This window comes from Dipteris shenzhenensis, chromosome 26 (genome assembly GCF_047967505.1).
Source record: "Dipteris shenzhenensis isolate YYH24624 ecotype China chromosome 26, Dip_SZ_1.0, whole genome shotgun sequence".
Taxonomy (NCBI): Eukaryota; Viridiplantae; Streptophyta; class Polypodiopsida; order Gleicheniales; family Dipteridaceae; genus Dipteris; species Dipteris shenzhenensis.
The window spans coordinates 33,534,656-33,553,490 of NC_141621.1; positions in this window are offsets into that span (position 1 = coordinate 33,534,656).

The following is an 18,835-nucleotide window of genomic DNA, read 5'->3' on the forward strand; positions in this document are numbered from 1 at the left end:
AGCCACTCTAATTGATAATGAACATCACCATGCATCCAATATCAATGAAGAATAAGTTTTGGTAGCAGCTAGTAAGAAATAAAGCAACAAAAAGTCCATTTAATGCAACTGCTATGGTAGACTAGGGCATACAAAAGAATTTTATATCAAGAAGCATGGTGAGTCAGCATTAAAAGAGAAGGTGAAAGTGAATCTACCCATATGGTATAAGAGTTTGTTGGCTTGGTTATTGGAGGTCCTAGCTCAATCGATAAGGGCTGGGCATTTTAGTTTGGTGGTTTAAAGTTTCCTGTTTAGTAAAGGAGCTACCAGTGAAGCTCTTCCAATAGCCATTAAGGTATAGTTTTGGTATTTTCTCGTCATTCTAGTAGTGAACCAAGAGTCTTTTCTTGAACCTATTTTGCTTCACCGTTTTTTGTTTATGAAGGGAAGCCTTCTTGGTTCAGTTTTGTACCAGTGTTATTTATGGAGACATTTTGTTGTGTCCATCCCAATTTTTGGTGGATTTTTTCTCAAGATTCATCTTCTTTTTGCCCTTGTTTGGTTTTAGGGGGGTGTTGGAGGAGAGCTAACCTCATGTTCCTTTCCTCATGGTTGCTACATTTTTAGATTTGTAAGGCACCCTTCTTACTTGGTTGTGTGCATTGCTGCCTCACCTAGATTTTGATCTGATTGAGCTACATTAACATCACACCTGAAGGGATGCTCACAATGATCTCGACCATAATTTTGGAGAACATGTCATGGGTGATAACCTTCTAGATGATTCACTCTGTATAAGCTGGTTGTAGGCAGTATTCAACATAATTTTCAGATACATGAGAGTAAACTAGTATCTCAGTCTATGAATAAGAATTGGTTTCAAGCTCATGAGTGCATAGGTCCTTAGCTGAGTGTCTCTTGGTCCATGTAACTGCAAAAAGGCCCATAAGCATGATCAAAGTTCATATGTTTACATGAGTCAGAAGTTGTATCTTCCAAACTGAATAAAAGTTTTCTTTGAGCTCCATCCTTTTAGTTTTGAATTGCATGCTTTTATAACTCACTAGTGATTCTATTATTTCATATGCATAAGATGTTAAGGCTGCATGTTTATCATTCATCAGACACACTAGCCTTTCAACTAGTATACAACATATATAAACCAACTAATAATTATTTCCATGGAACTAATTAATTCAACAATCAAGAATTCAGATTGAAGTGAAGGAAAGATACATCAACAAACCATGTCTTGTTTTCTAAATGGAAAATTGCAAGGAAATCACTTCTTGCTTTTAATGAAATCATCTATTTTACATATTGTGGCCACTAACAATAGGTATGACCACATCATAAAAACATATTTTTACAAGTTATAGTGATACCATGAGAACATAGTTTCACAAGTTATAGTGATACCATGAAAACATAGCTTCACCAGTTTAAGGCCATGCTATAACAACATTCTTTCATAGTTTGTGGCCATTCCATAAAAACACACTTTTACAAATTATGGCACAAACACAACAATTCACACTTTCACTAGTTATGGACATTCCATAACAATGTAATTTCACAAGTTATGGTCATGCCATAACTATACATCATGATTACACACACGTATTGGCATATCTACATAAGGAACTTTCATCCTCATGGAAGAGCATGTCCTATTCAAGGAAGGAACCTAGCTCTAATACCATGATGAGAACAGGCTACAAGAGGAGAGGAGAGAAAGAAGAGGTGAGAGAGAGAGAGAGAGAGAGAATTCAAGGAACCCAGCTCTGATACCATGATGAGAACAGGTTGCAAGAGGAGATTAGAGAAAGAAGATATATATATATATATATATATATAGAGAGAGAGAGAGAGAGGGAGAGAGAGAGAAAGAGAGATAGAGAGAGCGGGAGAGAGAGAGAGAGAGAGCAGGAGAGAGAGAGAGAGAGACAGAGAGAGAGAGAGAGAGAGAGAGAGAGAGAGGGGAGAGAGAGAGGGGTAGAGAGAGAGAGAAGACAACTATTTTGAAGTTGAATTCTTGAAGCAAGAGAAGCCATCTGATTATTCTTCCTGTTGTACATGAACGGTTCACCAGATAAAGCAATGCTTGATTGTCAATGTAGAAAACAAAATCATTTGCCAATAGATAGTACCGAAATTTCTTTACACTATACACCATTTCTTGGGCTTCTCTTTCTGTGGTGGAGTTGATCTCTGCATCATTGAGTTGTCGATTGGCAAAGTAGAGTGGGTAGTCTTTCTTATGTTCACCAGGTCGAAAAAGCACACTCCCAATTGCATACTTGGATCCATCAGTATGAACATGAAATCAATATCCCAATTGGGAGATATAAGGATGGGTGTTGTGATTAGGTGCCACTTTAAAAGCTCAAAGGGTTGGTCGCACTCTTTTGTCCATAAGAATTCCACTAATAATTTGTTCTAGCTATTAGGGCATACCACAATATAAATCTTTTATAATAGCTGGCATGTCCCATAGAGACATGTACACCTTTGGAATTTGTAGGAGGAGGAAATTCCATGATGATTTTGAATTTTTTCCATGTCAGTTGTTGCAATTCCATGTTGAGAAACGATGTGTCCCAAAACAACTCCGTGGGTGACCATGAACTGGCATTTTGTTGGATATAAAGAGATGCCATACTCCCTACATTTGATTAGTACTGCCTCAAGACATTTGAAGTGGTCTTTTTTGTTCGAATGGATGCACAAATCATCCAAGAACACCTGTAAAAATGTATTTAGAAATGACTTGAAAGCTGTGAACATGACTCATTGGAATGTGGCCGGGACATTACAAAGGCCGAATGGCATGACTCTATAGGCAAAAATACCCCATTCTATAGCAAATGCTGTTTTTTATTGGTCTTTAGGAGCAATTTGCACTTGGTTATAGCCACCGAAGCCATCCAAGAAGCTATATATTTCCGATCCTGCCACATTTTCCAACACTGTTTCTATTAAGGGTAGAGGATAGTGACCCCTAATTGTCACGACATTCACATTCTTTAAGTTTACACATATTTTGAGCTTCTTGTTGCGTTTAGGCACAATGACGATGGGTGAAACCCAATTAGTGTGCTCTATCTCATAGATGAATCTGGCATCTAGGAGTTTTTCCAACTCGTCCATAAACGTGCCATAAACCATGGGGCCATACTTAGGATTTATGCAATAAGGTCCACATACCTTAGGCTGAGCACCTTCCCTTATAGGTATTGTGTGTACTGCCACGTGTAGTGAAATTCCTTTCATCTCTTTGTATGACCATGCTAGGCAGTCATAGTATTCCATTAGGAGTGCTTTGAGTTAGGTTTCATCTTCTTGTCGAAGCTGTTTTCCAATGAAAACCAGTTTTTCTTCCTCCCCTTCAAGGGTGAGGTTTATTGTGCATTTTTTTGCCCCCTTGCGTGCAAAGTGGAGTCCCCATCCGATAAGTACTTGTTTGATTAACACATTTAGGACCGTGTTTTTTCATGGTTGTGCATGACACTAAGCCAAAAACGGAGTTTTATGCTTGATGGACAATGCAAAGCATATCCGATGGGCACAATACTTTGCACACACATTCAACTAGGTGGAATTGACTTACATGCAAAATGGCACGCCCATCCCATAAGTGCTTGATCGGATAACATACCTAGCAATGTGTTTTTTTAACGGATGTGCATGACACTAGAGCAAAAATAGTATTTAATGCTCGATTGACCATGCAAAGGATATCCGATGCACACAACACTTTTCCTAGGCCTCAACCTAGTGGTATTGAAATGTTCTCAAAGAGGCACACCCATCCGATAAGTACTTGGTCAGATAACACACCTAAGGGCATGTTTTTTTGCGGATGTGCATATCACTAGGGGAAAAATGATGTATAATGCATGATCGGCCATGCAAATCATATCCGATGGTCACAATACTTTGCACGCACCTCAACCTAGTTGAAGATACTTGCATGCAAAGTGGAGCCCCCATCTGATAAGTACTTGTTTGAATAACACACCTAGGACCGTGTTTTTTTATGGTTGTGCATTACACTAAGGCAAAAACGGTGTTTTATGCTTGATCCACAATGCAAAGCATATTTGATGGGCACAAAACTTTGCACACACCTTCAAATAGGTGGAATTGAATTACATGCAAAGTGGCATTCCCATCGCATAAGTACTTGATCGGATAACACACCTAGTAGCGTGTTTTTTTACAGATTTGCATGACACTAAGGCAAAAATGGTATTTAATGCTCGATCGACCATGCAAAGCATATCCGATGGGCACAATACTTTTCCTACACCTTAACCTAAGTGGTATTGAAATGTTCTCAAAGAGGCACACCCATCCGATAAGTACTTGGTTAGATAACATACCTAAGGGCGTGTTTTTTTACCAATGTGCATATCACTACCGGAAAAACGTTGTATAATGTGTAATCGACCATGCAGGAGTATATCAGATGGTGACAATACTTTGCACCATCTCAGCCTAAATGAAACAGACTTGCGTGCAAATAAGAGCCCCTATCCGATAAGTACTTGTTTGATTAACACACGTAGGACCTTGTTTTTTCATGGTTGTGCATGCCACTAAGCCAAAAATGGTGTTTTATGCTTGATCGACAATGCAAAGCATATCCGATGGGCACAATATTTCATTGCAAGTCTTCGAAGTTATGCATTTCACCAACATTAATGCATATTTGCTTCTTTGCACACACCTTCAATAGGTGGAATTGACTTACATGCAAAGTGGCACGCCCATCCCATAAGTGCTTGATCGGATAACATACCTAGTAGCGTGTTTTTTTACAGATGTGCATGACACTAGAGCAAAAATAGTATTTAATGCTGGATCGACCATGCAAACGATATCCGATGGGCACAACACTTTTTCCACACCTCAACCTAGGTGGTATTGAAATTTTCTCAAAGTAGCACACCCATTCGATAAGTACTTGGTCAGATAACACACCTAAGGGCGTGTTTTTTTGTGGATGTGCATATCACTAGGGAAAAAACGGTGTATAATGCGTGATCGACCATGCAAAGCATATCCGATGGTGACAATACTTTGCACGCACCTCAACCTAGTTCAAACGGACTTGCATGCAAAGTGAAGCCCCCATCCGATAAGTACTTGTCTGAATAACACACCTAGGACTGTGTTTTTATATGGTTGTGCATGACACAAAGGCAAAAACGGTGTTTTATGCTTGATCGACAATGCAAGCATATCTGATGGGCACAATACTTTGCACACACCTTCAAATAGGTGGAATTGCCTTACATGCAAAGTGGCATTCCCATCGCATAAGTACTTGATCGGATAACACACCTAGTAGCGTGTTTTTTTCCGGATGTGCATGACACTAAGGCAAAAATGGTATTTAATGCTCGATCGACCATGAAAAGCATATATGATGGGCACAATACTTTTCCTATGCCTTAACCTAGGCCGTATTGAAATGTTCCAAAAGAGGCATACCCATCGGATAAGTACTTCATCAGATAACATATGTAAAGGCATGTTTTTTTGCGGATGTGCATATCACTACCGGAAAAACATTGTATAATGCGTGATCGACCATGCAAAGCATATCCGATGGTGACAATAGTTTGCACACATCTCAAACTAGTTGAAACAGGCTTGCATGCAAAGTGGAGCCCCCATCCGATTAGTACTTGTTTGAATAACACACCTAGGACCGTGTTTTTTTATGGTTGTGTATGACACTAGGGCAAAAACAACGTTTTATGCTTGATCGATAATGCAAAGCCGATCTAATGGGCACAATACTTTGTACACATATTCAACTAGGTGGAATTGACTTACATGCAAAGTGGCACGCCCATTCCATAAGTGCTTGATTGGATAACATACCTAGCAGCGTGTTTTTTTACGGATGTGCATGACACTAAGGCAAAAATGGTATTTAATGCTCGATCGACCATGCAAAGGATATCCGATGGGCATAACAATTTTCCTATGCCTTAACCTAGGTGGTATTGAAATTTTCTCAAAGAGGCACACCCATCCGATAAGTACTTGGTCAGATAACACATCTAAGGGCGTGTCTTTTTGCGGATGTGCATATCACTAGGGGAAAAACGGTGTATAATACGTGATCGGCCATGCAAACCATATCCAATAATCACAATACTTTGCACACACCTCAACCTGGTTCAAAGATACTTGCGTGCAAAGTGGAGCCCCCATCTGATAAGTACTTGTTTGAATCACATACCTAGGACCGTGTTCTTTTATGGTTGTGCATTACACTAAGGCAAAAACGGTGTTTTATGCTTGATCCACAATGCAAAGCATATCCGATGGGCACAATACTTTGCACACACCTTCAACTAGGTGGAATTGAATTACATGCAAAGTGGCATTCCCATCGCATAAGTACTTGATCGGATCACACACCTAGTAGTGTGTTTTTTTACGGATGTGCATGACACTAAGGGCAAAATGGTATTTAATGCTCGATCGACCATGCAAAGCATATCCGATGGGCACAATAATTTTCCTATGCCTTAACCTATGTGGTATTGAAATGTTCTCAAAGAGGCACACCCATCTGATAAATACTTGGTCAGATAACATACCTAAGGGCGTGTTTTTTTGCGGATGTGCATATCACTATGGGAAAAACGTTATATAATGCATAATCGACCATGCAGAGCATATCCAATGGTGACAATACTTTGCACGCATCTCAACCTAGTTGAAACGGACTTGCGTGTAAAGTGGAGCCCCCATCCAATAAGTACTTTTTTGATTAACACACCTAGGACCGTGTTTTTTTATGGTTGTGCATGAGACTAAGGCAAAAACGGTGTTTTATGCTTGATCAACAATGCAAAGCGTATCCGATGGGCACAATACTTTGCACACACATTCAACTAGGTGGAATTAACTTACATGCAAAGTGGCATTCCCATCGCATAAGTACTTGATCGGATAACACACCTAGCAGCGTGTTTTTTTACGGATGTGCATGACACTAAGGCAAAAATGGTATTTAATGTTGGATCGACCATGAAAAGCATATCCGATGGGCACAATACTTTTCCTATGCCTTAACCTAGGTGGTATTGAAATGTTCTCAAAGAGGCACACCCATTCGATAAGTACTTGGTCAGATAACATACCTAAGGGCGTGTTTTTTTACGGATGTGCATATCACTACGAGAAAAATGTTGTAAAATGCATGATCGACCATGCAAAGCATATCCGATGGTGACAATACTTTGCACGCATCTCAACCTAGTTAAAAGAGACTTGTGTGCAAAGTGGAGCCCCCATCCGATAAGTACTTGTTTGAATAACACACCTAGGACCATGTTCTCTTATGATTGTGCATGACACTAAGGAAAAAACGGTGTTTTATGCTTGATCGACAATGCAAAGCATATCCGATGGGCACAATACTTTGCACACATCTTCAACTAGGTGGAATTGACTTACATGCAAAGTGGCATTCCCATCGCATAAGTACTTGATCGGATAACACACCTGGCAGCATGTTTTTTTACAGATGTGCATGATAGTAAGGCAGAAATGGTATTTAATGCTTGATCGACCATGCAAAGCACCTTCAACTAGGTGTAATTGACTTACATGCAAAGTGGCATGCCCATCTCATAAGTACTTGATCAGATAACATACCTAGCATCGTGTTTTTTTACGGATGTGCATGACACTAGAGCAAAAATAGTATTTAATGCTCAATCAACCATTCAAAGGATAACTTGGCATGTCCATCTAATGAGTACTTGATCGGATAACTTCTCCCACCAATAAATTAAGTACTAATTAAAAATTATAATAAATGAGTAGATTATTAAAAAGAGACTAATATTTATGTAATTGTTGCTACTGCAGCAGCTTGCTTGCAAAGGACTCTCACAAAGGAGATGGCTATAGATTTTGTTCCAGGGATGGATGTGATTTTATGTAGCAAAAGAGAAGTAGTTGCATTTGCTGCAATCCATGATAGTGATCCCAATTCAGTTTGCCACTTTCGAAGACTTGGCGAAGATAAGGTGGCAGTTACTGTATCAAAGATTCTTAGCGCACATGTTGAGCTAAAGTATAAATGTGGAGATATGGAAAAACTTGGAGATGTTATGCCCTACAACACATCCAATAAATCATTTATAGCATGGGACAAAGATGAGACTTATGCAATAGACATTATCAAGAATACAAATTGCACCACCTTGGATTTCACTATAGGGGACATTTTACAAATGAGATCATTTGCAAGTAAGACTGTAACAGAAGGTGAAGTATTGGGATTTGAACAAGTGGAGCAATGGTCATTTGCACCTTCCAAAGCTCGAAGTATTTGACTCTATTGCACAAAAGAAAAGGCAAAGAGGGGATGCCGTAGCTTCTTCTCATACTTTGTATACTCTTTGGAAGAAGAACTTTGGATATGTTAAAATCCCAAGGAAGCAAAAAATGTCAAAGTGCAATGTCTGTGATGATTTAAAGCGAGCGATTGAGAGTGCAACATGTCCAAATCAAAGGGAATTATACCAAAAAAACCAAAAATCTCATCATGACCTTATTCGACATTCCAGACAAAAATATGCATTTTGGAAGGAGCAAGCTATTTTGCATCCTGATGACTACATGTGCCTTATTGTAGATGGCATGGATCAGAATACAACAACATTGCCTCGTTTTGTTGCCACTCCACCTAAATTACAAGGAAAGCACTTTCTAAAGACACATCTATGTGGAGTGTTAGTGCATGGAATTAAGTTCTTTGCAGATATATGGATTGATTCCTTGCATCTACATGATAGCAATCAAGTTGTAACATCTATTATGAAGGCAATTCGAAATGTACATGCAAAAAAAGGTCGCCTACCACCGACTTTGAGAATACAAGCTCATAATTGCTGGCGAGAAAATAAGAATGTACTCATGTTTGCATTCTGCTCCATGCTAGTTGCTCATCAAATCTTCAATGAGGTCGAATGTGGATTTTTGTATGTTGGGCATACACATGAGGATATCGATCAGGTTTTTAGCACAGTCTCAAGGGAGCTTAAATGCAAGGATGTGGCGATAATAGATGACTTGGTAAGAAGATGTGGCAGGCAAGTTGCTGGTCGTAAGGAAAGTACAGTATGTGAGAGGCTCAAAAGAATGTATGATTGGAAGAGCTTCATTCTACCTTTCATACAAACGGGTGGTGATGCATCGACAGGTCATACCAATCCACACTACTTTCGTTTTTTTTTTAAAGATAAAAAACCTGTAATGCAATGGCAACAGTATTCTCATGATACAAAATGGGAACCTGAAGAACCTTACAGTCTCTTGACTTCAATTCCCAGCAAGGAAAGGTATCCAACATGGGCTCCTATACAAGAATTCAATGAGAGGTCTAACTGTGAAATAGAAGGACTAAGCATTTATTACATACAAAGAGGAAATGCTCCAAAGATATCCTGATTTGAAGCCTACTTGGAGAGAACACACTACCACTATAATTAACAAGACACAAAATTTAATAAAGGACCTTGAGAGAATGCGAGGCTCAAAGGATGTCAAGGAAGAATGCAATATGTTTTGGCCAAATGTTCATAACGATTTGCACCCAGCTCCAGCCTTTGAAAATGAATTTGTATCATTACTCCCACGTCCATATTGTGGACCGAAGAAGAGAGAGTTTATGCCACAAGTAGATATAGAGGTCGATTGTTGTGTTGTGGTTCGGCCATCAGATGATGAATATGAGAATGTGAAGCTTTGGGTTGCAAAAGTAGCTGATGTGCAAAGAGATGACCAAGGGATAGCTACAACATTTACAGCGGTATGGTATGAGCCAAAGGGCAGGAAGGAGAATATGGATAACAACACATTGTATACTAATTGTATAATGAAGGAGTGGGTCCCAAATGATGAAGCAGTCTCTCAAGTTTCGACGGAGACAATCATAGTGTCTTGGCATTCAAGGGCAAAGAAATCAAAGAAGCGCATGGGATATGAGGTAGAAGGAAAAATAAAAATACCACAACAAAGTATTTTGCATATACACGAATTTTTAAGGATGCTCGCCATGGAGGAAGTAGAAGGAGACAGCACAAATGAAGAATGTCCATGATTAAAGCTTTGTATTGAAGTCCATTGAAGGATTTTATTTGGGTACTAGGCAAGAAGCCAATTCAAGACAATTATAATTAGAGTCATCACATCCTATGTCAAATGAGAGTCAAAATATGCACTGGATGTCACCCAAGGGTCAAGGCTTGGCAAGACAATAGGGAGTCAATGCAGATGGCACCTGGCAAGGGACTATCACATTGAGCAATAAGACAATGGGGATTCAATGCACCCAAGGGGAAAGGCTTAGCAAGACAAGTGGGAGTTAATGCAGATGGCACCTGGCAAGGGACTATCCTGACATTGAGCAATAAGACAATGGGGAGTCAAATTATGCAGATGGCACGAATTGAGGCTCTTTTATAGCAACAATTTAAATTGTAAACATATGTTCAATCTATATCTTTGGATATAAAAACTCTAGGTGAGAGCAACGTCTCTCAATGTAATCATATAATAATAGCTATAATTGCTATTATAATTCTTTGGTTCAATATGAAACTTGGATCTTATGGCATCATGTCTTTTTTCTATTTATTAAAAGTTTTAAAAATTTTGTGCATAGTGCGAGTGACAATGTTACTTTCATGAAATATTTAAGTCTCCTTTCATGGATTTATAAATTTATCACATCAAGGAAAAATATTAAAAATAATTAAATTAACAAATAACTTAGGTATAGCTAGAATTTCTAATATAGGATTATTTCAAATTCTTGCATGTTGGTGCAAAAGTATAGATTGAAAAAACAATATTTTTATGTGAATATGATAGTGCCACAAAGTGAACTTTTGATTTGGGAAGAATATTTTCAGAAAGTAAAATTCTGATTTGGGAAGGATATTTTCACAAAGTAAACTTTTCATTTGGGAAGGATTTTTGGGCTTCATCCAAACCCTTAGTTCCTCAACCCTTAACCTCCATGATCTACGAGGGAGATGAGTTCTCCACCATGTACTCTAGCCTAAACCTTGGAACCTCTTCTAAACCTTGGAACCTCCTAACCCTGGAACTTCTTCTAAACTTTGGAACCTCTTCTAAACCCTGGAACCTCTCTCTAGACCTTGGAATCTCCTTCTAAACCTTGGAACCTCCTTCTAAACTCTGGAACCTCCTTTTAACCTTTAAACTCCTCCTAAACCCTGCAACCCCCAATGAAGGCAAAAGCCTTCATTACCTCAACCATGATGATACATGTTCCTTTTACACATGCATGAACTATGTTTGCTTACCACACTTAAGCCTACATCTCTCATCGAAATACGACTTGAGGTCCTAAGCTACACGTATACTACAACGACAACCCCAATATATCTATAGGTGACAAGAAGCCTTGGAACCCTACATACTGAGAATACCCTGCTCTTCCTGCAAAAGCCGTGGGAAAGATCCAATAGATTTCTAAAAGTAGTCTTTGGGATGTCCTCTTTCTTGATACATATTTGATAATATCCTGATCTTAAATCAATCTTGGAGAAGATTGTGCTTCCACTCAATTGATACAACAACTCAGGTATTTAAGGTAGAGGATATTTATTCTTGATGGTCTGCCTATTTAATCCTCTATAGTCAATGCATGACCTATATGTTCCATCCTTTTTCTTTAATTCTCTATAGTCAGTGCATAATCTATATGTTCCATCTTGTATCACAAAGGCATCCCCATAGGTTTCGTGGGTTTATGGGGTGAGAAATGACATGGAAGGCATGGACTTGGATTCAAGTACTTATCTAGACCAACATCATCAAACTAATCCATCGTGGGAGAGTGCAATGTTGCAGATCTATACATAGCCTAAATCTACCTATTGCCTACCCTAAATGAGCTATACATTGCCTAGAGCTATACATAGCCTACAACTATCTATAGGCTAGAGAAATGCATAGCCTAAAGCTATCTATAACCTACTCTAAATATAGCCATGGTCTCATCCTTACAATGTGATATATCATGAATACAACTCACTCTTGAGAGCAAACTCTTGTTCCATCACCTTCTCTCTCTCTCTCTCTCTCTCTCTCTCTCTATATATATATATATATATATATATATCTCTGTCTCTCTCTCTCTCTGTCTCTCTCTCTCTCTCTATCTCTGTCTCTCTCTCTCTCTATCTCTCTCTCTCTCTCTCTCTGTGTCTCTCTCTCTCTCTATCTCTCTCTCTCTCTCCCCCCCTCTCTCTCTCTCTCTCTCTCTCCCGCTCTCTCTCTCTCTCTATATATATATATATATATCTTCTTTCTCTCCTCTCCTCTTGCTACCTGTTCTCATCATGGTATCAGAGCTGGGTTCCTTCCTTGAATTCTCTCTCTCTCTCTCTCTCTCTCTCCCCACTTCTTTCTCTCCTCTCCTCTTGCAGCCTGTTCTCATCATGGTATTAGAGCTAGGTTCCTCCCTTGAATAGGACATGCTCTTCCATGAGGATGAAAGTTTCTTATCTAGATATGCCAATACGTGTATGTAATCATGATGTACAGTTATGGCATGACCATAACTTGTGAAATTACATTGTTATGGAATGTCCCTAACTAGTGAAAGTGTGAATTGTTGTGTTCGTGTCATAATTTGTAAAAGTGTGTTGTTATGGAATGGCCATAAATTATGAAAGAATGTTGTTATAGCATGGCCATAAACCTGTCAAACTATGTGCTATCACTATAACTTGTGAAACTATGTTTTCATGGTATCACTATAACTTGTTAAACTATGTTTTCAAAGCGTCGCTATATAGCGACGCTTCAGGGCACTTGAGCTAAGAAGAGAGGGAAGGAGCTCATGGGTGGCTATTTTTTGGAGCTTAATGGATTTCCTTGCATTTTATGTTGTGATTTTGGAGGTGTGCAGATGGAAGGGATGAGTGGAAGCTTGTCAGATGATGCACCAATGCTCGGGAGCACAGAGTGACTTACGTAGAGGTTGTATTGTCATTGCACTCATTGCAAGCGAGAAGTATGACATCAATGCCATATTGTCATGCGCCACTTGAGGATGTATGGGGAGGAGCCCAAACCAGTTTCCACCGTTGGTGGTGCACGTGGTGATGGATCATCAAAAAGTCAATGCTATTTGAGCTCGTGATTAATATTGCCTGCGTACATGACACGAAATCTTGAGACAAGATCTTGTATTTACACAAAACCTTGAGATAGGATGAGGAGGGTGGCGAGGGTGGTGTGCATATACCTTCACACTTTGAGAAGGAGTATAGTCTCCCAGATGTGCCAAATGATAAGGAGGGAATGGTGGACATGATGGATTCTATTTCTAGGGGCACTGCACGTGATGTCTGAGTCTGAGGCCATGTACATGGTACCTTTGATAGAGGAGTTACAGATCTTATGGACAGGAGTGTGGGTCTTTGATATTTGCAGAGCTCCTAGACATACCAATGGCATTTCTGTGTGGAACACATCGATTGAAAGAGAGTCACGTATGACTGTGGAGTCATGGCGAACTTCACACAGAACAAGGCAAAGTGTCTCTATATAGTGACGGTTCAAGGCACTTGATCTAAGAAGAGAGGGAAGGAGCTCATGGGTGGCTATTTTTTGGATCTTAATGGATTTCCTTGCATTTTGTGTTGTGATTTTGGAGGTGTACAAATGGAAGAGAGTGGAATCTTGTCAGATGCGAGAGCGTAGAGTGGCTTATGGAGAGGTTGTATTGTCTCCAAACGATGGTTGAATTTCATGCCTAGAGTGTGACTAAGAATACCTTTAGCACGCTCATTCCTTGTCTCTCATTGTCAATGGTTTTGGAGACACCTTTTTGTCTTTTCCTATGGGCTTCTTGTCTATTCCAGCGACAATACACCGTACTCCCTTTTCCATGAAGTAAATTAAGATGCTAAGCTGCTAAGAGGGTAAATTTGTGCTATTAAAGGCGATGTCATTATGCGCATCTTCTTCTTGGCTCATATTATGATCTTCATCTTCTTCGCTAGATTCGTCAATTGGATCCGGTATTGGTAGTGGCATCTCCATATCCACATCTCTATCTTCAAAAATTTGCTTACTTTGTGGTGCAACTTGGATCACATACCACCATCTCGGATCAGAACGATCCGGATGAAAAACCACCTATATTGAAGATGGATGCCAAATGTCGTCAATTATATATATGAAATTATGCTCAAGTACATGTATCAATGGATCTTCAAAAACGAAAGTTTCGATTAATTAAATCATTAGTATGCACCTGCTCACAGTGCTTGGGAAGAACAAAAGTATCACTTTCATCGGTCCAATGTTTGGTGGAGTCTATTGCAAAGAAACTGCTACTATCTTTTCTCACTGTTGCATGGGGACCGTTGTAGATAATTCTAAACCATTTTACATCAAGAATGAAAATACTAAATCGTCTGAAATCAACTTCATAGATGTCACGTATGGTTCCACAATAATCCAACTGTGAGGAGAGAAGATTGGTATCCGAAGCACTTGCTCGGCTATCTTGTGTGAAGTTAACCATGACTCCACAATCATACGTGACTCTCTTTGAATCGATGCGTTCCACGTAAAAATGTCGTCCATATGACCATAATACACTATACTTTTTGTACTGTAAAAGAGCATCAGTAAAACAATGAAGATGCATCTATTTTATAGCCTATATTTCCACAAATAATTACTCAATTATGTCAAGAGATAAGAAACTTACATGCACCATACATCCAGATGATAACTCTCGCTCGTGCTCGTTTATTGTCTCTCCATCGCGTTCGGCTTTACGTAGAACCAATTGTAGCCAATCAAGTGACATGTGAGTGGGGAGAAGAGCCAGATCCCATGGATATGGTTGTGATCTCCTGTACATTACTCTGAATCTCGTCCTTGCATTTATTCTTTCTGCTTTGGCCACTTCATATCTCTCAATCCACTTCTACATCTTAGGGCTATTGAGGATACAAAACTTATTGAATTTCTCCATTTGCTCTTCGCTCATCTTTCTTTCAATCCCTTTTCCTTGGGGAACCTCACCAACAATGCAATCATCATCCTTGTTATGCCAAGCTTGCGGCATATCGGGATCCGTGGATGCAAGAAACTCTCTGATATATACTAATGACTCTTGCACAAGCCATCCCTCTGCCATGCTTGCTTCTGGTCTTGCTCTTTGTCTTACACATCCCTTTAAAGTTTTCATAAACCGCTCGAGAAAAAACATCCATCGACTATGAACGGTACTTGCAATAGCCACCTCATCAACTATGTGCACAAGCAAGTGGACTTGAGTTGTCATAATGCTCGAGGGAAAGTGCTTCTCAAGCAAGCATATGGCTTCGATGGATTCCAGCCTAGCCTTCTCGATGCTCGATATGGAGATCTCTTTTTGAGATATCCAGCTATTTCACATGTCCATGTAAGATATTTTCATAATCAGTTTATAGATTAATCAGGTTAAATTCAAGAAAATGCAATCAATGCAATTTGATAGTAAGCATACCTCACAATACCACAGATCTTGAATATAGCATTTCTAACATCTTCTTGTAAGCATCCTTTTATTGTAATTGGGAGGATGAACTATCAAAGCAACAAAGAAGTCATGTCAATAATATAACATAATCATAATTATGCTAACATGTCAAGATTATCGGTACACTAATTATTCTATTTAGAATACCTGTAAGACCTTGTGCTAATCATGGGACTTGAGCCCACTAAGCTTATTGTCCTTTGAAAATGCTCCTTTCAAGCAATGCATGTACCTTGTTAGTGTTTGAAAACAGGCAATGTCTGCCTTGATCACTGCTCCTCCCTCGTAGAGAGGATCCACGTTGCTTTCGAGAGGACAACTTTTCCCGAAGCATGCACTTGGGGTCACAAAGAAGACATCCTATTCATAGCACGCAAGTCTTCTCACACTCCTCTCAAGTCTTTAGAACCAACCAAGTGTGCCCAAATAGTAGCCCCCGCATTCTTGAAGATATGCATGGGATCCAAGAGATGATTGATTTGTAATTGACCCCAATAAGGAAGCTCATGAAAGATCGATAGCCTCTTCATACCAGGAGGAGGTTGCTCTCCATTCACCCTCCAAGCTTGAATCCAGTCGCTTTCCTTCAAATATGATGGTGGTGGATCAAGCTGACCTCAACGTGCGAGATGGTCGAGCGGAAGGTATCGAGCATGACCTTCATAGACATTTTTCCTCATATGTTTGGAGTAGCGTGCAAGCGATTTCAAACCCGGTCCACAAATAGGACAAGCATGGTGCCCACTTGTAACAAGTCCTGCATGCGTGCATGAATGTGTTAGTATAAGACATGCATGCAAAAGAGAGTCATAAAAGCATAATCCCTCATTATACATGTAGAGACACAACCACGTACCTACGCACTCTCCATATCCTGGGTAGTCATGCATGGTCCACATAAAGATACCCCTGACCAAAATATCATTGGTATGTCTAGGAGCTCTGGAAATATCAAAGAACTGCACTCCTCTCCATAATATCTGTAACTCCTCTATCAAAAGTGCCATGTACACGTCCATATTTTTTGCCTTGTACTTTCCTGGCACAAGTAGTGCAAGCATGAGGTGTCCCTTTTTTATTGTTAGCCATGGTGGGATATTGTAATTCACCATGACTATGGGCCATGTCGACCAAGATGTCGAGCGTAACCCGAAAGGATTCATGCCGTCCATGGTGAGCCCAAGATGTAAGTTGCGTGGCTCCCTCGCAAAGTTCGGCCACTGATTATCTATGTACTTCCAAGCTGCACAATCTATGGGAATCCTCAATGTGTCATTGTTGGACCGATGAGATGCATGCCATGTCATCAACTCTGCTATGGATCTACATCAAAACATGTGTTGTATTCTTGCAATGATGGGAAAGTGTCTCAAGACCTTTACCGGTATCCGCTCACCCTGCAAGTCATCTCTATATCGTTATTCCCCACACTTTGGACAACTAGCCAAATCTCCATGCTCATGACGAAAGAGAATACAATCATTATGGCAAGCATGGATGGTATCATCCATACCCACCGTTGTTAGCATCGTTTTTGCAAGTGGCACATGATAATATGATGTTGATGTCGTACTTCTCGCTTGCAATGAGTGCAATGATAGTATAACCTCTCCATAAGCAACTTTGTGCTCCCGAGCGTTGGCACATCATTGGACGAGCTTCCACTCGTCCCTTCCATCTACACTTATAAAATCACAACATAAGTTGCAAGAAAATATATTAACAATTATAAAATAGCATCTTTGAGCATCCTTTCAACTTAGAAGAAAAAGTGCCTTAAAGCATCGCTATATAGCGATGTTATGCTCTGTTCCATCGCTATATAGCGACGCTTTTAATTAAAAACATCGCTATATAGCAATGCAAAAGCGTCGCTATATAGCGACACTATGGGTTAAAACCAAAACCTGATGCTATGCATGGCGCTTTCTTTAGCACTCTCTAATCTTTCAAGTAAGCAAGGCAAACTCTCCTCCCACCTATTTCTGACGACCTCCCACCTATTTCCGAGAACCTCCCACTCTATTCTCCACTCATCACCCTTCTCCTAGCTCTTGTGCTCGCTCTCCACCCTTCTCTCTCTTTGGTTTCTTGAAAGGAAGTTTTTCAAGGGGTGATTCTGTTTCAACAATGTAGGTTATTTGTTTGTTAGCTTTAGTTTTTTGAGTGCTTCTCCTTGTATTGCTAAACCTGTAAACTAGTTTTTATGCTTGTTTTCAAAGGATTGAATCAAAAAACAAGATTTCAAGAAAGAAAGAAGACTCATCTTCTAGTCTTTTTTGTATTTCTCTTCCTTCTCTTTCTCCTTTTCTCCTCAATCTCCTCCTTTCAAGAAGTTACTTTTGTAATCTCCTCCTTCCTCTAACATCTTATTTGAAAAATGGTATGTTTCCTCTCTTTTGTAGGGCTATTCCACAACACCGAGCGGGATGTACTATTTCAGGTAAGTGCTTCCTCTTTTTTCCATTTGTTATTTTTGTTATTTGCATTGGCCTGTAGCTAGCGCCTTAAGTGCTAGCTATAGTGATGGGCGTAGGAACCCTCTCTTCCCCTCTCTTTCCTCTTCTTTCCCTCTTCTCTCCTCTTCTTTCCCTCCTTTCCTTCTTCTCTCCTTCAATCTTTCAATCTCTTTCCTCCTCTTTTCCCTCTTTCCTTTCCCTCTTCTTCTCTCTTTCTTTTCCTCTTTTTCCCTCTTTCCTTTCCCTCTTCTTCTCTCTTTCCCCCTTCTCTTATGCACAGAGACACAATATCAGTCAGGTCCCTTGCCCTCTCCTACTCCCATTGCCACTCCTCACTCCAGAAGTGCTCGCACAGCTTCCACTCCTTCTGACTCTGCTACCATCAGTCCTCCTTACTCATCAAGGGATCTCTCCTATCAAATCACGACTGCCAGAGAGATAATAGAAGATAGAAAGGGCAAAGCAGTGATGGCCACCATGAGGCGGTTGATGAGCCATCACTTCAAGAGTGGCATTGCTACCGATTAGCGGTATCAAGATGACCAAAAGAAGCAGGCGGTCATCAATGAATTAAAACAAAAATACCCTAACCCACCAAATTAGGAGTTTAATGAGGATTATATGCGAGAGCGCATGGGTTTGGTCTTGAAGCATCATAGATCAACCTTGCATACTTCCATCACAAAGGGGTTGGCTAAACCCAGCTGGGCAGACAAAGCTGATTGGAAGTTCTTCAAGAAGGAGAATAGGGACCATCCCGAAATGTTTGAGAGTC